General features: G+C 34.9%; 1 protein-coding gene and 1 pseudogene across 3 annotated transcripts in view; one reads left to right on the forward strand and one right to left on the reverse strand.

Annotated features, from left to right (window-relative positions):
* The window catches only part of CNTN1 (contactin 1), a 357,489-nt gene that overhangs the window by 291,431 nt on the left and 41,796 nt on the right, over positions 1-24,262 (reverse strand). The window lies entirely within an intron of this gene.
* LOC101691273 lies at positions 11,126-12,502 on the forward strand (annotated as a pseudogene).

Below are 24,262 nucleotides of genomic sequence, written 5' to 3' on the forward strand. Positions count from 1 at the left end.
ATTTTTGTTAATTGTATGTTATCTCTTAAGCCTTCCACACTCCTTATGGCAGCATCTAACCTCTAAAATTCCAATTTGAACCTTAATATGCAAATTACTATTAACTATAAAAGACCATCTTTAAACATTATTTTCATGGTCTCAATGCCCAAAGCTCTAAAATAAACACATATAAATAGTCAATAAAATCTGAAGACAATATTTAAACAATTTTGAAACAAAATTTTTGTTTTCATTTTTATATACTTTTTAGTATAAATTCAATTCTTCTAGCACTAGTTTTTTTTTCCCAGTTCCAAATAATATGACACATAAATGACTCTTGAGAAAAAGCTTAACAGGATCTTAATTACTTCCTCTGAAAATTTTCTGAATGAAACACTGGTCTTGAGAGCTATTCTCTTTCCAGATGGTCAACTTGGTCAATCTGCCTTTCCAGAATAACATGGATTTTGAGGACTGCCAATTTGTTATATAAAGGACCTTCTCTCCAGGTAACATTGGCATCCTTTGGGGTGCTCAAGTAATCTGACTGCATCAAAAGAAGGATTTGGTAATATTTATTGAAATACAAAGCTTGGCATAACTAAGGTGGTTTCTTCAAACTTGATGGGATTATACTCTCAGTTTCCTGACCTCTGAAGAGCAGTGTACCAGAGTGCAAATCAGTCTAGAAGAACACTTTTCTCACACCTCAGCATTGTAGTCCTGAAGCCCTTGTATTTTCTCCCCTCAATATACACTTCTCTCTCTTTTGTTTCCCTACAACTGCTTAAGATAATGGGCAAAAAAAGAGGTATATCTCCAAAAATAGTGCAATTCATTATTGCCCTAAAAATATCTAAACATGGTGTGGGGCCAGGCCCATGATGATAATAAAAAGGCACTTGACAGAAAGGCAAAATTTAAGTGCAACCTGCAAATTCATTAATCAAGATAAGTAATATCTTAATGGAATATTCTAAAATATATAAATTAGTGCAAAAACCCTGGTGAAAGAAATATTAAAAATTTAAATAAAGAAAAGATATTATATACTATATCTAGTTTTTTTTTTAAGATTTTATTTATTTATTTGAGAGAGAGAGAATGAAATAGAGGGAGCATGAGAGGGGAGAGGTCAGAGGGAGAAGCAGACTCCCAACTGAGTAGGGAGCCCAATGTGGGACTTGATTCCTGGGCTTCAGGATTATGACCTGAGCCAAAGGCAGTTGCTTAACCAACTGAGCCACCCAGGTGCCCCTACTATATTCAGGTAAATAAGCCCTCAGACTTTTGTCTTGCATTAGTTAATTGTAGAGTAATTACATTTCAACTCATAAAGTGCAGTATAAATATCATTAAACACTAAATCTATAATTTTATTGTTTTTCCATACTTACAATTTTACTTGTTGGCTATGGACACTCATGAGATGCACTTTATATTCAATTGCTATTTCTAAAAGAATTTTAAGGAGGTCCAATTTAATATAATGTTATTCTTTTCCCCTTCTCAGTAATAATTAAATTGTTCATGTGTTTCAGATAAAGATATTATTACAACTAATGTCACTTGATAGAATTATTCCACCTAATAAGGTTTTTAAAACAGAATTTGAATCCACAGATAAAAATAACAATAATAAATTCTTTATACTTCCCTACAGAAGACTATAGTGTAACTGTATAATTTACAATAACAAATTGCAAAAAAAAAGAATTACAACTGGAAGACAACTAACTATCTGCTTTCAGACCTTTTGCTGATGCTGCTTCTAGAGGAGTAGCTCACAGTCATCATCCCAGCACACTGCTTTGGGGAAGACCACCAGAGTTTGAGTAACTATGTATTAAGAAAAGTTGGTGCTTATGTACAATAAAATAAAAATAAGCAGACATTGATTGCAATAAGCATGAAGGTTTCAATTATTTAAAATTTGAAAAGTGTAGATTACAGGTACCACAGAGCTAATCTCCTACTGAAGCCCCCCACTCTCCCCTTCCTTGTCTACCTTTATCATTTTGCATTAGAACAGAGAGGGCAAACTTTCAGCTGACCTAATGAAACACTGTTGCAAAAATAAGAGGCCAACCTGTGTGCAATTGCAGTTCAGCCAGAAAGAATGCTAATTCTTGGCTTCAGTGCTTTCTTTAAAGAAATTATTCAGGCTTTTCTGTGGCATGGAACACTGTGACCAGCCAGGAACTGTTAGAGATGAAAATAACCTTTCTTTGTTATAACCCCAAAAATGTAGTATTTGTTTCAGTTTCATAGGAGACTCTTGTACCTAGTTTTTTTTTTTTTTAAGTGAGGGGTAGGATGGGGAGTGAAATTAGTCATGCCCTAGTCATTTTCCATAAACTATAATTTCCTAACTTAGAATGCGTTTCCAAGGGACTTGTAAGAAGAGTACAAAAATATGATACCATTTATAAATGGCTCAAGTAAGGTCAAAGAACACGAGATATAGAGGAGGAGCTGATCAAGGGTCCTTTCCACCCTTACTAGCTGTAGGACACTGAATTATGATTAGAAATATCCTTTTCCATAAAACCCATCTCACAGAATTGTTATAAAAATTAAGTAATATGACAACTATAAATAATCCATAAATTATGAACCATTACACCAATGTCATGAAGGATTCTAAAAGATAACAAAATATAGTAAGAATATAAATTAGGATTATAAAGCCAATCTCCACTATTACTGAAAATAAAATTAATTTTTAAATTCCTGCTATCAGTCTATGGGAGTAAAAGCTAATAAATTGAGATATTACAATGAAATACTTTCTTACATAAAGAATTTTCCCTTTTAGGGGAGACTGAGTGGCTCAGTGGTTAAGTGTCTGCCTTCGGCTCAGGTCATGATCCCAGGACCCTGCGATCAAGCCCCGCATGGGGCTCCCTGCTTAGTGGGAGCCCTGCTTCTCCCTTTCCCACTATCCCTGCTTGTGTTCCTGTTCTCAGTGTCTCTCTCTCTGTCAAATAAATAAACAAAATTAAAAAAAAAAAAAGAATTTTCCTTTTTAGAAACATGAATTCAAAAACTGAAGAAATATTAATTATTCTTTCAATTTTTATTAACTTAGGAAAGCCAATTAATTTTTAAAAGACATTTTAAAAGTTATTCTCACTTAGAAAAAAGAGAAAAAAATTAGAAAAGTATATGGAAAATTACCTTGGTTTAAGAACTTTGCAAGTGGTTTTTAGGTAACATAAAAATAATGGATACTAAAAATAAGACAATTCCATTATAAGAGAATAATTGAAAGTAAAAATTTTACTTCATAGTGCTATTTGACTATAGTAATAACCAGAGTAAATTGGAAATTTTCAAATACTCTTACCAGGTATATTAAAAATGTATAGTTTCTTGAATTGTTACATTTGATTTCTTTAAGATAACTTTATAAAACACGGGTGTATTTTGTACGACAAAAGAATTTTGAATAAAGCATATAAAAGTCTTTTTCTTTTTATCTTGATCAATTTCTCCTTTCTCTTTATTCTACTAAGTTTTCTTGAGAGATGTTACCCACTCTGGATTTTCATTACTAGTAACATATGATTCTCAAATCTATTTCCATTCCCAAGTTCTGTTCTAAAGGCCACAGTCCTGTTTTCAGTTATCTACCAGCCATGAAACCTGAATATTTCCCATGGATCCCTTAGCCTCTTCAAAAACAAACTCAGCATCTTCCACCCTCTGACATCCACTTCTGTCCCTATATTTCTCTCTGATTAAGAAGAACTGCTACCCACACAATATGCTCTAATGTCATTTTTCCAACAGCGACCTGAGAGGCAGTAATCAAAAATTACTGAATCATACAATTTAGAAATAGTTTACTAAAAGTTTACAAGGGGAAGAAAAGAAAACTGCAAAGTAAAGAATAGAAGTACTCTAGTGAGTATTTTTTTTTTAAGATTTTATTTATTTATTTGACAGACAGAGATCACAAGTAGGCAGAGAGGCAGGCAGAGAGAGAGGAGGAGGCAGGCTCCCCACCGAGCAGAGAGCCCCATGTGGGGCTGGATCCCAGGATCCTGAGATCATGACTGGAGCCGAAGGCAAAGACCCAAACCACTGAGCCACCCAGGCGCCCCCTCTAGTGAGTATTGAGTAAAGAACAAAACTTGTCATAATTCCCGAAGTCAAAGATACTTTAAAAAGATAGACTCTACTATCTTATGAGAAAATTAAGTGCTGCATAAATAAAAGGAAGTGTTACTACACTAATATATAGAGTATATTTCTCCAGGAATTGATACAAATGGGAAATATTAAAAATTTGAATGTGTTTTGTTAAATCTGTTGATAGTTTCATAGTAAATGTATTAAGTCAATATCTTCCAAATTGTATTTCACTTAGAGATGTTAATGTGTTTATTTGCAGAAAGGTTAGCTATCAAATACATTTGTAAAATGCTGCATGTAATTTTCTCTGAAGATTATAATGCATATTTCCAATCAACCTGTTTAATTTGAATAATCCAATTTTTTTTTCCTAAACTTATTTGACAAGAGTTATTATTTTTCCATAGAAACAATTCAGTGTACTGGAGCTTACAGCTTGCATAAAGCTGAATTCAGGGAAGCCAAGTCACAGAACACATCGCTAGCCTTTAACTAGGAGATCAAAAAGGAAATGCTTTGTAACATACCTCTAATACAACTGAGCAGCATTTGGGCCAAAACTGACCCCATGTGGTAAAACTTATATTAGTGATTATTAATTGAATAATTTGAAGTGGAGCTCATTTATATCCTTATAAAATAAAAACAAAACACAGAACAAGTATCAAAAGCTACAGTGTAAAAACATTACCTGAATAAAGGAAAATAAATTGAACCTATATTTTGGAAAGGTCATACTGCATACCTTGGAAAATAATCCACCCACAGCAAAACACATCCTAGTAAAATTATCAGACTTTAAAGAAAATAAAAAAAAAAAATCTTTCAGCAGCCATATACAATGGTAAGTCACTTATTAGAGAAAGAAAATCAGACTATCATTTCAATAGCACATTTTAACTACGTATATATAGATACAGATATAAATATAGATATATAGAAATATATGGCCTACCTATGATGCCATTCATCTACTAAAATATACAGACATATATTTTTAAGACAATGTAAGCATAAACTATTTTTTTAAGATTTATTCATTTATTCTAGAGAAAGAGACAGAGAAAATGCACATGCAAGTTGGGGAAATGACAGGAGGAGAGAATCTTAGAGCAGACTCCCTGCTGAGCATGGAGCCTGACACCTGGTTCAATGTCAGGACTCACGAGATCATGACCTGAGCTGAAACCAAGAGTTGGACACTCAACCACCTGAGCCACCCAGGTGCCCTAAACTATTTTTTAATCAATAAGTGGATGAACAGAAGAGAGTACAGGACATGAACTATAAACTAGATTTTTTTTAAGATTGTATTTATTTATTTGAGAGAGAGACACAGAGAGCGAGCATGAGTGGGGTGAGGGCAGAGGGAGAAGCAGAATCCCTGACGATCAGGAACCCTAATGTGGGGCTTGATCCCAGAACCCCAGGATCATGACTGGAGCCATAGGCAGATACTTAACTGACTGAGTCACCCAGGGGCTCCAACAAACTAATTTTTTAAAAAATGTAATTTCTTTTCTATTTTTGTCACTGAACCATGTAAATATTTCAGTTAATTATAAAACAGAACCAATTTTTAAAAAGGAGATCCTAAAATTAAAATGTAAAGCAAAACCAATGAATCTAAATGTGAACCCAGTTGGTGGCTTACCACACTGAGAGGAACCAACGAGGAACTGCTAATCAACAGTCATAAAGTCTCAATTATGCAAGATGAATAAGTTCTAGAGGCAGCTATTACAACACTGTCCCCATAGTTAAGTTTTGCATTGCATATAGAAACTTATTACGAAGATTTAAATCTTGTGTTCTTACCACACACACACAAAAATTAAATACACATACACAGAGTGATTTGACTGCAGATTCCTAGTGAGCTAGTCAATGGGCAAAAGGAATTAAAAAAATTACCTGTTATCAGTAATAATAATATTGGTGGTAGTGTTTTTATTGCATACATTGTTGTATGTATAATGTTGGATGAAATGTGTGATTTTTGGGATAATATAATTTTATCATTCCTGATTTTCCCGATATAGGATTCTTGGCAAGGGAGAAAAGAGATAGCGATACAAAATGGGAGGGATTAACTAAAATTTCTGAAAGCTTGAATTTTAATTATAAAAATCAGTATGAACTAGCAATGTGTCTGCTCAAAATCAAAACAAAAACATTTTTCCTACACTTTCAACAAAACAAATGAAAAACCCAATAACCAACTCAGTAGCCATAAGAGATATCTTAGCAACAAAATTAAAAACGTGAAATACTAAAGGAATCCTACAACTTGGAAAAAAAACTGGTGATTCCAGACCAGAGGCAAGTTATGTATAGAACGTAGGTTATAGAAAAAAACACATTCATCTTGAGTTGGTAACTATTGGAAGTGGGTAGTGGGTTCATTAAAAATTCATTAGACTTTTCAGTCTAGTTTTGTACATATAAGAAGTTGTTCATAATATACACAAAATAAAACAAAAAGAAACTCGTCCCACAGTCTACTTGGGTACAAAATTTTATAATACAGAGTGTCCATACATGCTTTATAATCTATATAAAACACAATTTTATAGATGCTATAAAGGGCCACATTCCAAGGAAAATCTAAAATCATGGTAACCTCTTGCAATTACGGTCTCATTTTTTACTTCAAAAGAGCTGCATGTATTTCTTAGCTCAAAGTCAGCTATGGACTGAACTGGGTCTTTCCAAATTCAAATGTAAGTCCTAACTCCCAAAGTGATTATATTTGAAGATGGGGCCTTTGGGAGGGCATTAGCTTCAGATGAGGTCCTAAGATTGGAGTCTTCATAATGGAATTAATACCTTCATAAGAGACCCTAGAGAGTTTGATCTCTTCTCTCTCTGCCGTTGTGAGGACACAATGAGAAAGTGCCCATCTGCAGTGTAGGAAGAGAGTTCTCAACAGAACCCAACCATGGTCTTGGACTTCCCAGCATACAGAACCATGACAAATAAATTTCTATTGTTTAAACTATCTACTTTCATGGTATTTTGTTATGGCAGCCCAAGCTGGCTGATACAGGGCCTTTCACTTGGTAATGCTCAATAAATGGTGGAATTTAAAATGGTAGATTTCTAAGTTGCCTTTAAAATTCTCAAAACACCAAAAGAACATTTTGTTTTAAAGTTGAAATATTGTTAGTATACAGACATAAATCGACTACTCTGTAAAATATTCATAGTACCAGAGGCTTAAAAATGTAAATGATTAGAAACATTAAATCACCAATCTGATTACAGAATGGTACTTCATAAAAATAGAGCAGCAACAATTAGAATCATGCTACATAATAACCATCTACAATGTAGAAAAAATCTCTTGCCTTGGGCATCAAATTAAGGTGATAGTTTTATTGTGTGTAAGAGGATGAATAACTCATATCTGGTCTGTTAGAGAGAAAAAAGGGGAAACTAATTTACATTTGTTATCTTAATTAATCCTTGACAACACCAAGGGCTCATGCTACTATACTATACTATATATAGTTTTCAACATATAAACTAAATAGCATGTTAACTAGTCATGTAACATTTCTACTTATTGCTAAAATATAAGAACATAAATTTATCTGCTTTCTATTTAGAGCAAAAATAAAAAGATTTGTTTTTATATTTAAAAAAACACTGAATACAGCTAAATCATTTTATTTTTACTTTTTTTCTGAGGAATAGATTTTCAACTTATCTTTAATCTGCTGTCAAAACAAGTAAGCAAAGGGTATAGGCATATGGAGAGAGGATTCAAGTTTACAGTTGTGGGGTACTACTCTGTGAGAAGCTTACTATTGGCTAAGCATGACAGGAGAGTGATAGATGAAATCAATTAATCAGGAGATAACTGTACTTCAAGTTCATTATCTTACTGGTGAGAATTTTCTGAAGTAATGAGTGACAGCATCTTTGAGTCCTAACTAATAACTACATTAGGCAAACAGAACAACTTTATACCTTTTTCCTACTGCATTACTAATTCACCATTCTTGAGGAGAAGGTTGTGAATAGCAATTCTTATAAGAAAAATGGATGCTTCGAGTTGGGAAATTTTTTTAAAAAGTATATTTGGATTTTGGAAGAAGTCACAGGAAAGTGGGAGAGAATAATTAATCTTATAAATATTCATTCATTCATTCATTCATTCATTCAACAATGAGTTATTGGCTGCCTACTATGTGTCAGTTAATCATAAATCTGGGAAATCAGCCACAAACAAGACATGCTAAATCACTGTTTTCAAAATACTTACATTCTATAAGAGAACCAGTGTATAAAAACAAGTAAGTAAACAAGATATGTTGTTAGTTATAAATACTCTTTAAATATAAAACAAGTAAAATACACAGTAGAGCCATGCCTTAGGGAGTGTTTTAGATTGGATGATGGGACAAAGGCTCTTAAAGGCAGTGACAGGTAAACAACTAATCAATGAGAAGGAAAAACTATTGGGGGGCCTGGTGGAAAATAGTGTAGGCCTAGCAAACATCTAGTGCACGGGCTCTCTAGTTCAACCCTCAGTTTTGAATATTATATTGGATTGCACCATAGAGTACCTCTTCCTATTATAGTCACCTACCCAATTTTCAGAAATCTTTGCTTATTGTCAAAACCTCCAACACTAATCTCATCTCAGTTTGGGGTGGTTTCAGTATCTCTAGGCATGACTCCTTCAACACTCTGGCCTCTAGATTCTTTGACTACTTCTCATTCGGTGATCTTGTCATCAACACTACCTCAGCTCCTCTGGTCATATCAATAAGAAAACCCCTCCATAATCTCAGTTTCTAGCACCATACTCCCTGACAACTAAACGTCCTTTCTTCCCAGTTCACTCACCATGAGCACTCTGACTGCAACGATTTTCCTATCCCCGCAGGACCTACAATCCTTGGATTTACCACCTGTTCCCTGTCATTCATCCCCAACTTGTCCTTACTACACAATAATGCTGAATGGTTTTGCCTTCCATTCCTGAACAGTATCCTGAAAAGGGCTGTTAAAACCGACCATTTACTCTCCCACTGACCTAGATTACGGTTTTATACTTACTCTTCTCTCCTTAAACTGTGAACATTTCCTCCCCCATTCCATCCTTACTGAATAAACATCAGGTAAGTGTTATTCTACAAAACCACAACCTTCACTTGTACATCAGACTCCATCCCTCTTGCCCGCTGGCATCACTTTGGTAAATCCCCCCTTGTCTTCTTGTATCAACAGTTTCTTTCTACACCCATTGTTCATTTCTGCCAATGGACAAACTTGCTGTGACTTCTCTTTTCCCAGATAAATTTCTTTAGAAGAGTAAGCAAATTAGAAATAGAAAATCTTTTCTGGAAGAATAAATGGTAAGACTAACTAAGCAATTTTTTAAATTTACAGAACTGATGAAGCTGTGTTTATATTTAAAATATTAGAACAAAAAAAATAAAAATAAATAAAATATTAGAACATATTGTGAAATTTATGTGGTGAAAACTTATGTGATGAAAACTGCACATGGTTGAGAAATTCAAAAGAAAATGTAGAGATAGCTAGTAACATATGAAGAATATTTAACTTTATATTTAATGATATAAAACAAAAGATATGACAGTATTCTTGCTTATATTTAAATGTGTGCATTGTAGTTTATCATATGTGTCTATATACGTACATGTGTATCTGTATTTCTACCTATCTGTATATGTAGTGTTCCCAGTACTGAGAAACATGAAAGAAAGTAAGTATTCTCATACTAGTTGGGATATCAGTTGACAGCTTGCTGAAGGTAACTTAGCAATATAAAGCCAAAGTCTAAAAAAATTGGTTATTTTATAACAGCAAAAAATTAAAAATAATATAGATTCCCTACAGTAGGAGATTAAATAAATTATAATATAGCCTTATGTTAGAATGTGATAGGGAAATTAAAAATCATAATCTTGAAGAATGTGTAAGGATATCTGACATTGCTCCAGGCACACTGTTATATCCTACAAAACAGTGCCAAATAAATGGCCTTGTTTTTCTAAAATATTCATTGTCATATTTATTATAAATAGTATGCCTAATTGTATTATAAATATATTATATTATATTAATAATATAATGCAAATATATAAATATAAATTGTAATATAAATAATTGTAAATAATACACTTAATAATATACCAATTATAAATAATATACCAGTATATTCAGTCTAGTTTTGTAATAAATATACCATTTATATTATTATAAATAACATACCATGAATAATGAATAATCATACCAAAAATGACAAGATAGCAAAGTATTAGGAGTAGCTATTCTGAGTAATGGAGCCATGGGTAATTGCAATTTTCTTCAGTCTTTTCTACCTTTTTTAATAGCAGTAAATTTGGAAAGTTAAAAAAGCAACAAATATTGGGGCACCTGGGTGGCTCAGTGGGTTAAGCCTCTGCCTTTGGCTCAGGTAATGATCTCAGGGTCGTGGGATCAAGCCCTGCATTGAGCTTTCTGCTCAGTGGGGAGCCTACTTCCCCCTTCTCTCTGCCTTCCTCTCTGCCTACCTGTGATCTCTCTCTCTGTTAAATAAATTAATAAAATCTTTAAAAAACAAATATTGAAGATGAAGAGGATGAAAAGCAGAGCGGCCGGTTTGGATAAAGTTTTCTTCTCTACACTTTTTTTAGTGGGAATGGGTCAGAATCACTAGAGCCTCAGGATAGGCACATGGTTTGTGGCCCCTTGTGCAGGAAAAATGATCTCATTATAGGGTCTTCACTACCACTACCACCACTGTATTTGCAGATACTTAAATATGAAAACCACTGAGGGCAATGATACACTGATGGGGAGATTCCATACTCTATATTTCAATCATGTAGATTGGGCAGTCAGAGAATATTTCTGAACTTCAGTTTTAATTATAAAATAAATGGACTTATTTTCATGATGGGTTTGCCACCACAAACACAGGTGTCATGAACACAGGTGTCACTACACCAGAACGAAAATGGGAAAGGAATAGATTCATTTCAACATTGACATCATTGGACATATAGATTAGAGAAAGTCTACCACTACTGGTCATCTAATCTATAAATATGGTAGGATCAACAAAAGAACTACTGAAAAATTTGAGAAGGAGGCTGAGATGGGAAATGGCTCACTCAAGTACGCCTCAGTCTGGGATAAACTGAAAGTGAATGTGAAAGTGGTATCGCCCTTGATACCTGTGGAAATTTAAGACCAACAAGCATTATGTGACCATAGCTGATGCCCCAGGACATGGAGACTTTATCAAAAACATAACAGACACATCTCAGGTTGACTGTGCTGTCCTGATTTTTGTTGCTGGTGTTGGTGAATTTGTAGCTGGTATCCCTAAGAATGGGCAGACCCATGAGCGTGCCCTTCTGGCTTACACACTGGGTATGAAACAACTAATTGTTGGTGTTAACAAAATGGATTCCTCTGAGCCACTCTACAGCCAGAAGAGATACCAGGAAATCATTAAGGAAGTCAGTACCTACATTAAGAAAATTGGCCACAACCCCAACAAAGTAGTATTCATGCCAATTTCTGATTGAAAAGCTGACAGCATCCTGGAGCCAAGTGCTAACATGCCTTGGTTCAGGGATGGAAAATCACCTGTGAAGATGACAATGCCAGTGGAACCACACTGCTTGAAGCTCTGGATTGCATTCTGCCACCAACTCATCCAACTGACAAGCCCTTGCGTCTGCTGCTCCAGGACGTCTACAAAATTTGTAGTATTGATACTGTCCCTGTGTTCCAGGTGGAGACTTGTGTTCTTAAATCTGGGATAGTGGTCACCTTTACTTCACTCAGTGTTACAACTGAACTAAAGTCTGTTGGAATGTACCATGAAGCTTTGAGTAAGGGTCTTCATGGGGGCAATGTGGGCTTCAGTGTCAAGAATGTATCTGTCAAAGATGTTCGTCACAGCAATGTGGCCAATGACAGCGAAAATGGTCCACCAATGGAGGCAGCTGGTTTCATGGCTCAGGTGATTATTCTGAGCCATCCAGGCCAAATAAGTGCTGGCTATGCACCTGTGCTGGATTGTCCCAGAGCTCCTATTGCTTGCAAGTTTGCTGGGCCGAGGGAGAAGATTGATCATCATTCTGGAAAAAAGCTGGAAGATGGTCTCAAGTTCTTGAAATCTGGTAATGCTGTCATCATTTATATGGTTCCTGGCAAGCCCAGCTGTGTTAACAGCTTCTCTGACTATCCTCCTCTGGACTGCATTGCTATTTATGAAACGAGACACATAGTTGCTGTGGGTGTCATCAAAGCAGTGGACAAGAAAGCAGCTGGAACTGGCAAGATTACCAACTCTGCCCACAAAGCTCAGAAGGCTAAATGAATATGATCACCAATATCACCAATACCTGCCACCCAACTCTTAATTAGGGGTGGAAGAACAGTCTCAGAACTGTTCAAGTCAACGGGCCATTGAAATTTAATAGTAAAAGACTTGGTTAATGCATTGTAAAACCTTCAAAAGAAAAGGAGTATATTTTGTGAACCATTTGCTTCTTTTTGGTGGGGGGCAGGTTCCCCCCCACCCCGAGGATTTTATTTGTTTATTTGACAGACAGAGATCACAAGTAGGCACACAGGCAGGCAGAGAGAGGAGAAAGCAGGCTCCCTGCTGAGCAGAGAGCCCAATGTGGGGCTCAATCCCAGGACCCTGGGATCATGACCTGAGCGGAAGGCAGAGGCTTTAACCCACTGAGCCACCCAGGCGCCCCCGGAACTTTTTAATGGAAAAAACTTGACCAAAAATCTGTCACAGAATTTTGAGATTAAAACAAAAGTTTAATGAGAAAAAAAGAACGGATTGAATGAGATACCCTCTTTACCTTAGTATTTTAATTACTTATTTGTTTGATTTAGTAATACAGAAGAGAATAAGGGAAAATATAGTATTATTGTTTTTATAAATCAGATGGTACTCTACAGAGTTTAACACATTATACACTTCAAATTTTTTGTCTTTAACTTTTGTGATATTTTAAAATATTAAGTAATAGTCTTCAAAATTATTGGGAACTCTTGGCAACAGAGATTAGAATATGAACAATGTAACATACCATAAAATTGTCTTATTTGGAATTAAATAAAATAACCACAAATTGAAATCTATACTTGGCTCTCAGTCATTAATGCTAGCAGCTAGATGTAGGGTGGGAGACGAGCCTGATCCCATACAGGTGATCCCATAAAGCAGATATTTTTCAAAATTGTTTCATATAAAGGGTCCACCATTTGAAATATTTTAATTGTTTTACATATTTCAATATTTTAACAGAAGCTTCTAGACTTTATAAGGAAAAGGACCTGAGAAGTTCTAAGTTTACTGTCTGGACTCAAGTAAGCGAGTATCATTCATAGGACAATGAATGTGCTACACACGTTGTAGCTCTGAAACAGTGAATTTAGGACAAGTTCAATTGCACTAAGGCATGGGCTAATAAACCTCAAACAAAGCAGTTATTGTAAGCCAAGGCTCATCTATTATAAACATGTGATCACACAGGGCATACTAAAGTCTTTGTTCTTGTGTTAGCGCACAGTGGTCAAAAGAAATTATACGTTCTATATTTTGTTAAGTTGCTCATAAAAAAAATCAGGGATTTTATAAATATGAATATATTTTTACAAATACAAAATAAGAATGTGAAATAAAAAGATGTAGTTTCACTCCAAACTAACAATAATCATAAAATAATTAGATTTTAAGAACCACAAAATATGAATCACAAGATTTTGCAGATGTGCCCTAGCTATTGCCATTTTCTTATAAAAAGTTCTTTGATTCATAAGGCTCATTAGAGGATATATAGTCTCATCTGTTCAAAGGAATAACATCTTGCACAGAAGAAATACCTTTAATCTACACATGAGGAAGCTATAACTCCTGAAGGCTCTTTCCTTTGCTGATATAGCTAGTCAAGTTGTGCGTATAGAATCACAGTCTTCTGAAATCTATTATATTGTTCTTTTCATTGAACCATAGTGTTTTGTACAAAATCCTTGTCCGCCATAAACTAAAAATTAAGGAGGCCTGTCTGATATTTTGTCATGGTTTCCTCTTGTGATATTAAGTGATACCACGTTCTTCCCTTGGCTCTGCCATGCCCAAGGGCCACACCTGTTCTTTTCCTCTCTCCTTTGACTTTCTCCTGATAATAAAACTTCTAAATGGTCAAGTCCTCCTAGGCTAAAAGAAACAGCTTAAAGAGACAACCTAAACTAGAATATAAAATATTAAGGATTGGGATTTTTGTCAATTTTGTTCATAATGTCCACTTTGTTTAAGGCTACCTGGAATAGTGTCTGATCTAAAGGAGATACTTAGTAAACTTTTATTAAAATATGAAAGTTCCCTTGGTATACTTCACTTAAAAGCCACTAACCTCTCGTAAGGTGTCCTTTTGCTCTCATGGTCAAATATCTTGAAACTTCAGTTCATAAACCTAACACTCTTCATAAGCAATTCAGAGGTCATCAATAACCTTCTAACAATCAAAAGGTAATGGTATCTTTTTAGTTTTCTTTCTTTTGGAACTCATTTACAAACTGAGCACTCTTATGTTATTCTAATCACTATTATTCCTATTTAATCTTAGTTTTCTCTGTCCCTTTCTGTTTTTTTTCTCCTTTGCTGGCATTGTTTCCCTTACCTAAATAAATAATAAAATTCTTTACTTATGACCTTGGCCGCCTCTCCTCACTTTGCTAGTTCTCCCTGGCCGTATCTTTTACATCATGGTTTAAATTACCGTAACTCTACCATTAATATCCAAAATTGTTTGTGAACCTCATCTCCTGACTGAGCAAAAAGATTGCACATCATGTCTTCTTGAATGACCCACAGGACCTCAAACATAATATCTCCAAAGTAAACATTTTTTTTCTTTATAATCCTCTTCCACCAAACTGAGTTTTTGCACCTCCATTCCCTCACTAGCGTAGTTCTTTTTTTCTGATTCTCAGCTGATGTCTATGCTTTCGATTTCTTTGAAAAGAAAGATGCAACCAAAAGAGAAATTCTAAATATTGCCAATACCACACCTACCAACTTGCATTCATCTGTGTCCCTAAACCACATAGTTTCCTCTGTTAATATGCATAAACTGTCCGACTACTACCTAAAGCTAATCCCTCCTTGTGTGCTTGGAACCTATCCATACCTTTTTAGCTACTCAAAGATAATACTCAAAAATCTGTCCTCACCCCACCTGCCTCTCTGATTGTTTTTTTTTTTTCTACCAAAGTATTCCCAATATCACGCAAAATAGATTTAAAAAAATTTTTTCCATCTTAAAAAATGACAACGAACTCTTTTGATCCACATCTACATCCAACCACTATTTGATTTCTCTGCTCGCATTTACTCCAAGGCTCAAAAGAGATATAAATACTATTTCGCTGCCTTCTCCTCCCATCCTCTCAAACTAGTTCAGTTAGGCTTAGATTCTCTCAGATCTATCCAATAGCTCTTGTCAAGGTCCCAGTGACTGCTGCACCACCAAATTAATGGCCAATCCTCAAATTCTCTTTCAAATAAACTAGTAGGAGTATTTGACAAGTATAGCACTCCTCCTTCTCGAGAGTCTCAAGACTTCCCCAACCAAATATATAAAAGAGGGAACATCTTGTCCACAACTTTCCAGACCTCGATGTCCCTTCTTGTCCACCCCTCTTCTCTCCCTTAGCTAGCTTTACTGAAGCTCTCATAGTACCAGTTACTATCTGACACACAGTCACTTTTTGTGAAATATAGGCTTGATGACAGCAAGGACTTGTGTTTCTAACAGGTCCAGTATATATTAAGCACTCACTAAAAAATTTTTCACTATTTGCACTCACTAAAAATTTCACATGTATAGGACTGAGCATAATCATTAAAAGAATTTTTTTTTTTCAGTAAAAATATCACTGAGTTGCGGTGGGTTAAACTGAATGGTGGACAATAGAGATATAGGCTGTCTATTTTACATGTACCATATATCTATTTTGCTACAATACCTGGTTCACTGTGTGAAGACAATAAACGTTAATTTATGTTAATGTACCTTAAATCCTTAAAAAAGGACAGCTCTATGCAACTATCATATAGCTTAGTTCTTAAACTGTTCTTACAAAATGGAATAGAATCCAGAAATAATAAAGTACTGGTGCTCTTTATTAGCACTAATAAATCAGAACACCAAGTTAATCATTCCTGTGACAGCTGAAAGAATTGAAATAATTCATTAATGTCAAGAATGCTATGCTATAAGACCAAGTATAAGAATCTAAGAGGTGTTTTATCTGTTTTCAGGCTTAACATATTGTAATTTTAACTTGGCAAGAAAAGATAGATTAAAACTACATGTTGCACCTATAATTTTAAATTACTGTTTATTAGAAAAGCATTTTCTCTTCTGCTAAGTTGTTTCTTACATTGATTCCTCTGACTTTATCCCACTCTTTTCTTAAGCTTGGTGGTTTCTACTTAGACTTGTCAATAGATAAATGGCTGATTGAATCAGTAGTGAAATATTTTTAATAAAACATCTAATAATTAAGACATTAGAAACCAATATATTAATGTCATTTTTGTTATTAAACTGACAATAAATGCCACAATTCTATTTACACACAGTTTTCATTTTGTATTGTTTTTTAAATATCTTGAGTACAACATTTATAAATAAGCACAATTTTCAAGTATAACAACTATTCCAATATGAAAATAAATATCTTAAGAATAGATTACTATATGCATGCACAGCCAATTTTTTGAAACCTTAGATTATTTCAGAACACTTTGGGGACAGCGTTCTGCAATTTACCTGGGTTTAAAATGCCATCTGACACCCACTAGCTGTGAGAATTTTGCAAGCTTCTATGCCCTGAGTACTTTAGCTTCTTCATCTGTAAAGTAAGAATATTACCTACCTCATCAGTTTGTTGCAGAGAAGAAGAGAGATATGTATCTTTTATGTAAACCTTGGAGTTACTTTTCATTCTTCTTTCTCCTTCAACTTTGGAAAGACTTTCCAATGTCTCTCCCCTAATAATTAACACTAAACCTGGCCTCTGCCTGGGTGCTCACCTTATATTACACCTTTGCTAATCCTGAAGACCCTCTTACACTCAAGAGTAGCTCCTCAAAAAGTACTACAAACCACTACCAAACTGTACATTCCACTGTCCCCTTCAAATATCTGTAATGACTCCGGCTGCCTGCAAAACGATGTACAAATTCCCAAGTATTTTATGCCATCCACAATCTGGGTGTCTTGCCCACACAGCTTTATAGCCTAATATTCTCTTTCATGAATACTCCATTTCATTCAACTAGTACTACTGGTTGCCTAGAAAGAAGTAATACAAATTCAAACCACCTTTTTCAAAACAGTTCTCCATTGCCTGCAATGGACTCACCTATCTTCCTATTATGGAATATTTCCTTAATAACAAAACACAATCAAGTCCATTAATGGTCATTATAACTATTTTTCTAACAATTTTTGTATTGTTATTTATGCCATCATTTTACAGCAATAACCTCCTAACTGGGGTATTTTTTTTTTTCTTCTGCACTCCAAAATACATTCTCCATATAGCAGCCAAACAGATATGTTAAAATAGGAAATCATATCAGGTCACAGCACTGCCGAGAGCTTCTACTGGGCTCCTATACTCAGAAGAAAAGACAAAGCATCAGGCATCCCTCTGTAGTTGCCTGCCCTGTCTCCTCGTTTCTGCTCTGGGATTTATTACTCTGCCCTCACTCACTAAGCTCCTGGAACCCTCCACTTTTATCCCTTTTTGTCTATGTAATTCTTCTCATACATCTCTGCATGGCTTACTTCTCTGACAAGACCTTCTGTGACTACCTCTTCTAAAAGATTCACCAAAACAATCACATGTGTGTGTGCCCGGACACATAAACACACACATACATGCTCACACGTGATTACTCTATCCTTTCCCTTGCTTTGTTGTCTTCTTAGAATTTATCATCATCTGTACTTATTTACTTATTTCTGATGTTATCATCTTCCCAAGTCTTCAGATGGAATGTAAACTCAACAGAGCAGAGATAATCTTCTTTACAGCTGTATCCCTAATTCACAATATTGGAAATACTTGGTAAACATTTGTTCAATTACTAAATTAATCCTCCTGCTAAAAAGCATATAATCTGTTTCCTTAACCAGAATATAAACTCCTTAAGGAAAGAGATTTGTCTGAATGCTCTAATATTCTTGAATTCAGTAGAGTTGCTTGAATAGGATAGGTGTTTAAATATTTGTGTGTTTTTATTTTTGTTTTTTTTTTTTCAAAGATTCCATTTATTTATTTGACAGATAGAGATCACAAGTAGGCAGAGACACAGGCAGAAAGGAAGCAGAGAGGAGGAAGCAGGCCCCCCGCCGAGCAGAGAGCCGGACTCAGGGCTCAATCCAAGGACCCTGAGACCACGACCCAAGCCGAAGGCAGAGGATCAACCCACTGAGCCACCCAGGCGCCCCTTGTGTATTTTTTTTTAAATCAATAGAATGACAGTTTAGAGTAAAATGCATGCTAAGCATTACATGCAAAGTAGAATTTCCAAAGTGAAACAGAAAACAGAACATCAAATAAAATGATCTTTCTACCCTTTTTATTAAATACCTGGCTTCTTACTTAATGTGATATGAAAAACTGCTTTACACAGAGATTTATTGCCCAAAATCATCTGCAAAATTATTTTGTACAGAATTTTACCTCTTTTGAAATCAAACTAAATTACTAGACTTTCCAAATCCTAAATAAATTGAATTCCTTGATTCCAGGTCCCACAAAGCCCAGAGGGGGCTTTCTGTTCAGTCAAGTGTATATTTCTAAAATCAGGACAATGATTTCTAAGGTTTTTTTTCTTAGTGTTGCCAAATTTCTCTTTATGATAATATAGATAGGTAGCATAAATCAATAAAAACACCAAAAGACATTAAACTGCTAAGGGAACATAATAATTCACACCAAAATATTTTTGAAATCTAATAGCAAACTGTTTTGCTCAGCAAATAGTTTTTTCCGTCTCTCTACTCAACCCTCAATGCTTAAGTTTACAGTGAAAAGTTTAAAGAAGCAGGCAAGGGTAGGTAAGCAAAATGCCTGGCACATAGTTATCATTCACTATTTTTATGCAAATAGATAAAAAAATATAAAAAACCCTCAATAAGGAATATGACAAAATACCTGGCCCCAAAATATTATTATAATAATAGTATAGTATAACTAGTATAACTGCCAACCAGTTTTAAAAAGTGAGACAGACATGCAGTATATGTTCATTTCACTTGTAAAAGATAGACCCATTGAGACAAAAGGAATTATTAATTTTTTCAATTGGAAGTTAAACAATAGAGACAGAATGGGTTTTCATATTAACTTATATCATTCAGTTAATTTCCTCAATTATGGAAAACATTTAGCTTATACTCATATACATAACTTACACAGTTTCTTCTTTAAATAATAATGAATAAAGAACTAATTTATTTAAAATTTTTTGGAATATCCAAGACTATTTGAAACAGTATTTTTAATAATTCAAAATGTTATAAAATTAAATATCATTTGGTAATGGTAGACTGGCCAACATTTTAAAAAGTGAAGCATCTGATGCCAATACCCATACCTTGATTGAAAATGACCGTTAACAGTGAAGGGACTGAAGATGTCAATGATAATTAAGTTATGAGAATAATAATTGTTGAAAAGTTAAGCATGTAGTTCTGTAAAAATAAATAACATCTGTTGAGTAGGCATTTTGCAATCAGTGTTCAGCATAGCACTACCTAAGCATAGCACTACCTAAGCATAGCACTACCTAAGAAAAAATGGAAAATTTAGAAAAAGTTTTAAGTCTTAGGATATTTGCCTGAACAATGCGTGTCTGGGTGGCTCAGCTGGTTAACCAACTGCCTTCGGCTCAGGTAATGATCCTGGAGTCCTGGGATTGAGTCCCACATCGGACTCCCTGCTCGGCAGGGAGTCTGCTTCTCCTGCTGAACTCTTTCCTCTCATTCTCTCTCTCAAATAAACAAATATCTTTTTAAAAAAAGGTATTTGCCTGAACAAAATAAATCAATAAATAAAATTGTGTATCTCCTGATAGACAATATCAGGAGATAAATTATACCATAAATCAATATGGTACAATTCAACATGGACTATTATATAGCAGCTAAACATAGTGATTATAATTATGTGGCAATATGGATCACATTAAATGTCAAGTGAATGAAGCAGTTTGCAAATTGTTATACTCCAATCACAAATATATAAAGAAATGTTTGGGCACCTGGGTGGCTCAGTTGGTTAAGCGACTGCCTTCAACTCAGGTCATGATCCTGGAGTCCCGGGATCGAGTCCCACATCAGGCTCCCTGCTAGGCAGGGAGTCTACTTCTCCCTCTGCCCCCCCCCATGCTCTCTCTCTCATTCTCTCTCAAATAAATAAATTAATTAATTAATTTAAAAAATCTTTTAAAAAAATGTTTGCTTAAGAAATAAAGGGTAAAAATAAATATAAAATGATAACCATGGATGTGACTGTAAGAAGATATTCTAATGTTCTCTAAGAAAGTGATTTCACTTTTCAAATAGAACTCACTAATATTACATGTATGTTATGCTTCCATGTAAGAGTCTCTGTCCCCAAACGTCTCCCTTCCCAGTAAATCCATGAATCTATCATTAGAGAATTCTTCTCTGTCCATTCTTAAAACTGGGGGACCTCAGAGGTTCTTTCTACTTCTTCCTACATTCACCCTCAAAGGCTTTAACAACCACTTTTATTCTACTAAATCTCAAGGCTCTCCCATTTAGTACCTCGTTTCTAAGTTCCTGCCTTATATTTTTTAACAGGAACTGAATGTACATTTTCTTTAAAGATTTTGTACAAACATATTAACGGGAGTTTCTTTTATCACCTCTGGCCTCCTGCACATGGTTTCATGTTATCATACCTGTTTTTCAAGTTGGAAACCTTAACAGCTAACTTCACTTTTTTCTCTATGTCTCCCATCATAAATAACAAGTCCCCAGCTACCGGCTCTTCCACTCTAGAAGCCTCCTCAATGTGACCCAACTTCTCAAGTCTCACTTTACCCATGCATTCATCTCTGGTGTGCTTTTCTTTCTTTTCCGAACACACATTCCAAAAACTTGGTCCGTATCACTGTATTTAATCTTTACACCAATCATCTACATTAACACCATTTTACAGACAAAACTGATGCACAAAAGGTAAGTAATGGGATAGCATGGCTTGTGAGTGGCAGAGCTGGTACCTTGTACTACTACAACAATCTCCTATCTCTATGCCACTCCTTCTAATGATTGTTTTTCAAATATTGTTTTGCCTGTCATTGTCCACATAACAATTCAAACTTATTAGCATCTCAAAGAAACTTCTTGAAAGTCTACAGCAAGTGTAATTGTCCAAACTTACCTCCAACACTCCCTACTCCACACCATGTGTTCCTGCCAAACTGAACAGAATGAAACTCAGAACATGCTGGATCATTTCTGAACCCCATCATTTTGTACAACTGCTCAGAAAACTGTCCCAATACCCTCCCCCTCAAAATACCTTAAAACCAGACAAAAAGCCTTATTCTTCCATGAAGCCTCTCCTCTATCACCAGATTACAGAATAACCTTGTTCTGCTCTCTGGATTTCTGTAACACTATATTCACACAGCTGACACATTCTCTACTGTAAGTTAAAAGAATTCAGTTATTGGCTAGTCTACCTTCCTAAATTATAATCTCCTAAAAAGTCAGAGATTGTATCATTTTCTCATCCAATTATAATAGCTGCGTATCTACCAGGTGATAATATTTAACTCAATGCTTGGCTCATAGTAGCCATTCAATAAATGGTGGATGCAAAATATAATCAGAGCACCATAATCAGAGCAAATATTCATGGAAAGGGTAAAATCTTATTACATAGCCTTCAAGATCAAGGAGACTTATAAGAGAACTAATACAAAAGCCTGAAAGACCTCTAGGGATAAAAGGCAAAGAACATGAAAGGGGATGAGATATAAAAATGACAGAAGAGTTCTAAAGCAGCAAAGGAGTAAAAAAAATAAAAAATAAAAAATAAAATAAAATTCACTCCTTTGAAGAAAATTTTGTCATTTCTGAAAAATTAAATAATCAAATGCAGGTTGATTTGGATAGAATTCTCTGCAACAAAGACAAAACATTTTCCTTTCTCCTTCTTTGTGTAAACTCTTGGTTCAGCTACTGACCAGTGGAGCTATTATGGTGAAATACCACTCCACTAAATGCTTTCAGTTTTAGCCCATTTAAGCTATAAAACTCAACTTGGCAGTCACCTTGCTGCACAGTGAAAGAGCAGGATAAATGAAACTTCCCTGAAGCTCTCTTTATCTTCAAACAGTAGGAGAACATTATTGGCTTCCTCCAGTTGTGGCTAGGTTACACGGGTTATATTTTAAACATTTTAGTCCAAACTCCCACTGTAATGTGATATCATTGGGCCAGTTTGTCTAACTTGAGAGAAAGCCCTATTATTATAAGTAGACATAGTTTTGCTTCATTTTTGGGGAGTATACATAAAACACTTGGAAAGGTTAGAAATCTAGATTTTTTTTTCCTTTTTGAGTAAATGGGAAAACAAGAAAAGAAATTCATTCTGAGTAAATTTAAAAAGTAACAAGTTCAAATGTGTTTAATTAGTAATGATAATATATTATAAATTCACTGCTAGAATTTTCAATTTTTCCATTAAAATTCAATTAATCTAATAGTTATTTATAAATATCTAACACAAAAGATAAATGAAAACAAGATCATAGTTGTAACCAAGGAAAATAAGTCTGAAGTAAAATCAATGAGTATACTTTGCTTCTCTGAGAGTTGATTTCATTACATTGAACAATTTAACTCACCACTCAATGTCACATTTCGTCATCTATAAAATAAAAATAATATGCAAATGCAATGGTTGTTTCTTTTTTTAAAAGATTTTATTTATTTATTTGACAGAGAGAGACATAGCAAGAGAGGGAACACAGCAGAGGAGAAGCAGGCTTCCCATGGAGTGGAGAGCCCATGTGGGATTCAATCCCAGGACCCTGGGATCATGACCTGAGCCGAAGGCAGACGCTGAACGACTGAGCCATCCAGGTGCCCCTGCGCTGGTTGTTTCAAGTAGTCAGTCGAAATTTATAATACTTGGTACAAATAGGTGATCAATATATGTCAATTGAAATGAAATTTAAATGTAGTAATAAAACTCAGTCTCTCATTGAGGGGATTGCTCAATAGCCTTTAATTAAAGCTAAATAGCCAGATTACTGCTAATTAGATTCATTTTTTTAGTTCATCATTCTTATATCTTTTTGTGGCAAAGTATATGATACGTTATAGAACATATATAGGGAGAAAGAAGAATGGACCATAAAAAAGAGGGCTTTCATTGGGGGCTATCTTTGAACCACATCTGGAAAATTTAAAAATGGGGGTGCCTAGGTGGCTCAGTGGGTTAAAGCCTCTCCCTTCGGCTTAGGTCATGATCCCAGGGTTCTGGGATCAAGCCCTGCATCAGGCTGTCTGCTTAGCAGGGAACCTGCTTCCTCCTCTCTCTGCCTGCCTCTCTGCCTACTTGTGATCTCTGTCAAATAAATAAAATCTTTTTTAAAAAATGTAGATTATGGTTTATTTATTTAATTTATAAGTTTAACTGAAGTCAAAATTTTTAAAGCTGATTTAAAGTGAAGTAAACAAATAGATGTAAGGACATAGCCTATAAAATGAGAAATACATTTAGAAATATTCTAGGAAATTTTAATGTATTTGCCTGCTTGTTTGTGTGAGATATCAGTTGAACATGTCTATGCTAGTTTACTGAAAGGATTTCAATTGACATTTGACAAGACACTTCAGTATTTATTAACCATTGATTATGTATACACCATGCTGGGAACTAAGTGCAAAAAGATAAATGAAACTCTGTCCCCGGGAGTGCACTGAGTGTAACTGTCCAAACTTTTGGACAATGGGAAAGACTGGCATATAACTTAAAAATTGCAAGATTT

Source organism: Mustela putorius, unplaced genomic scaffold, assembly GCF_011764305.1.
Source record: "Mustela putorius furo isolate JIRA1106 unplaced genomic scaffold, ASM1176430v1.1 tig00537227_pilon_pilon_pilon, whole genome shotgun sequence".
Lineage (NCBI taxonomy): Eukaryota > Metazoa > Chordata > Mammalia > Carnivora > Mustelidae > Mustela > Mustela putorius.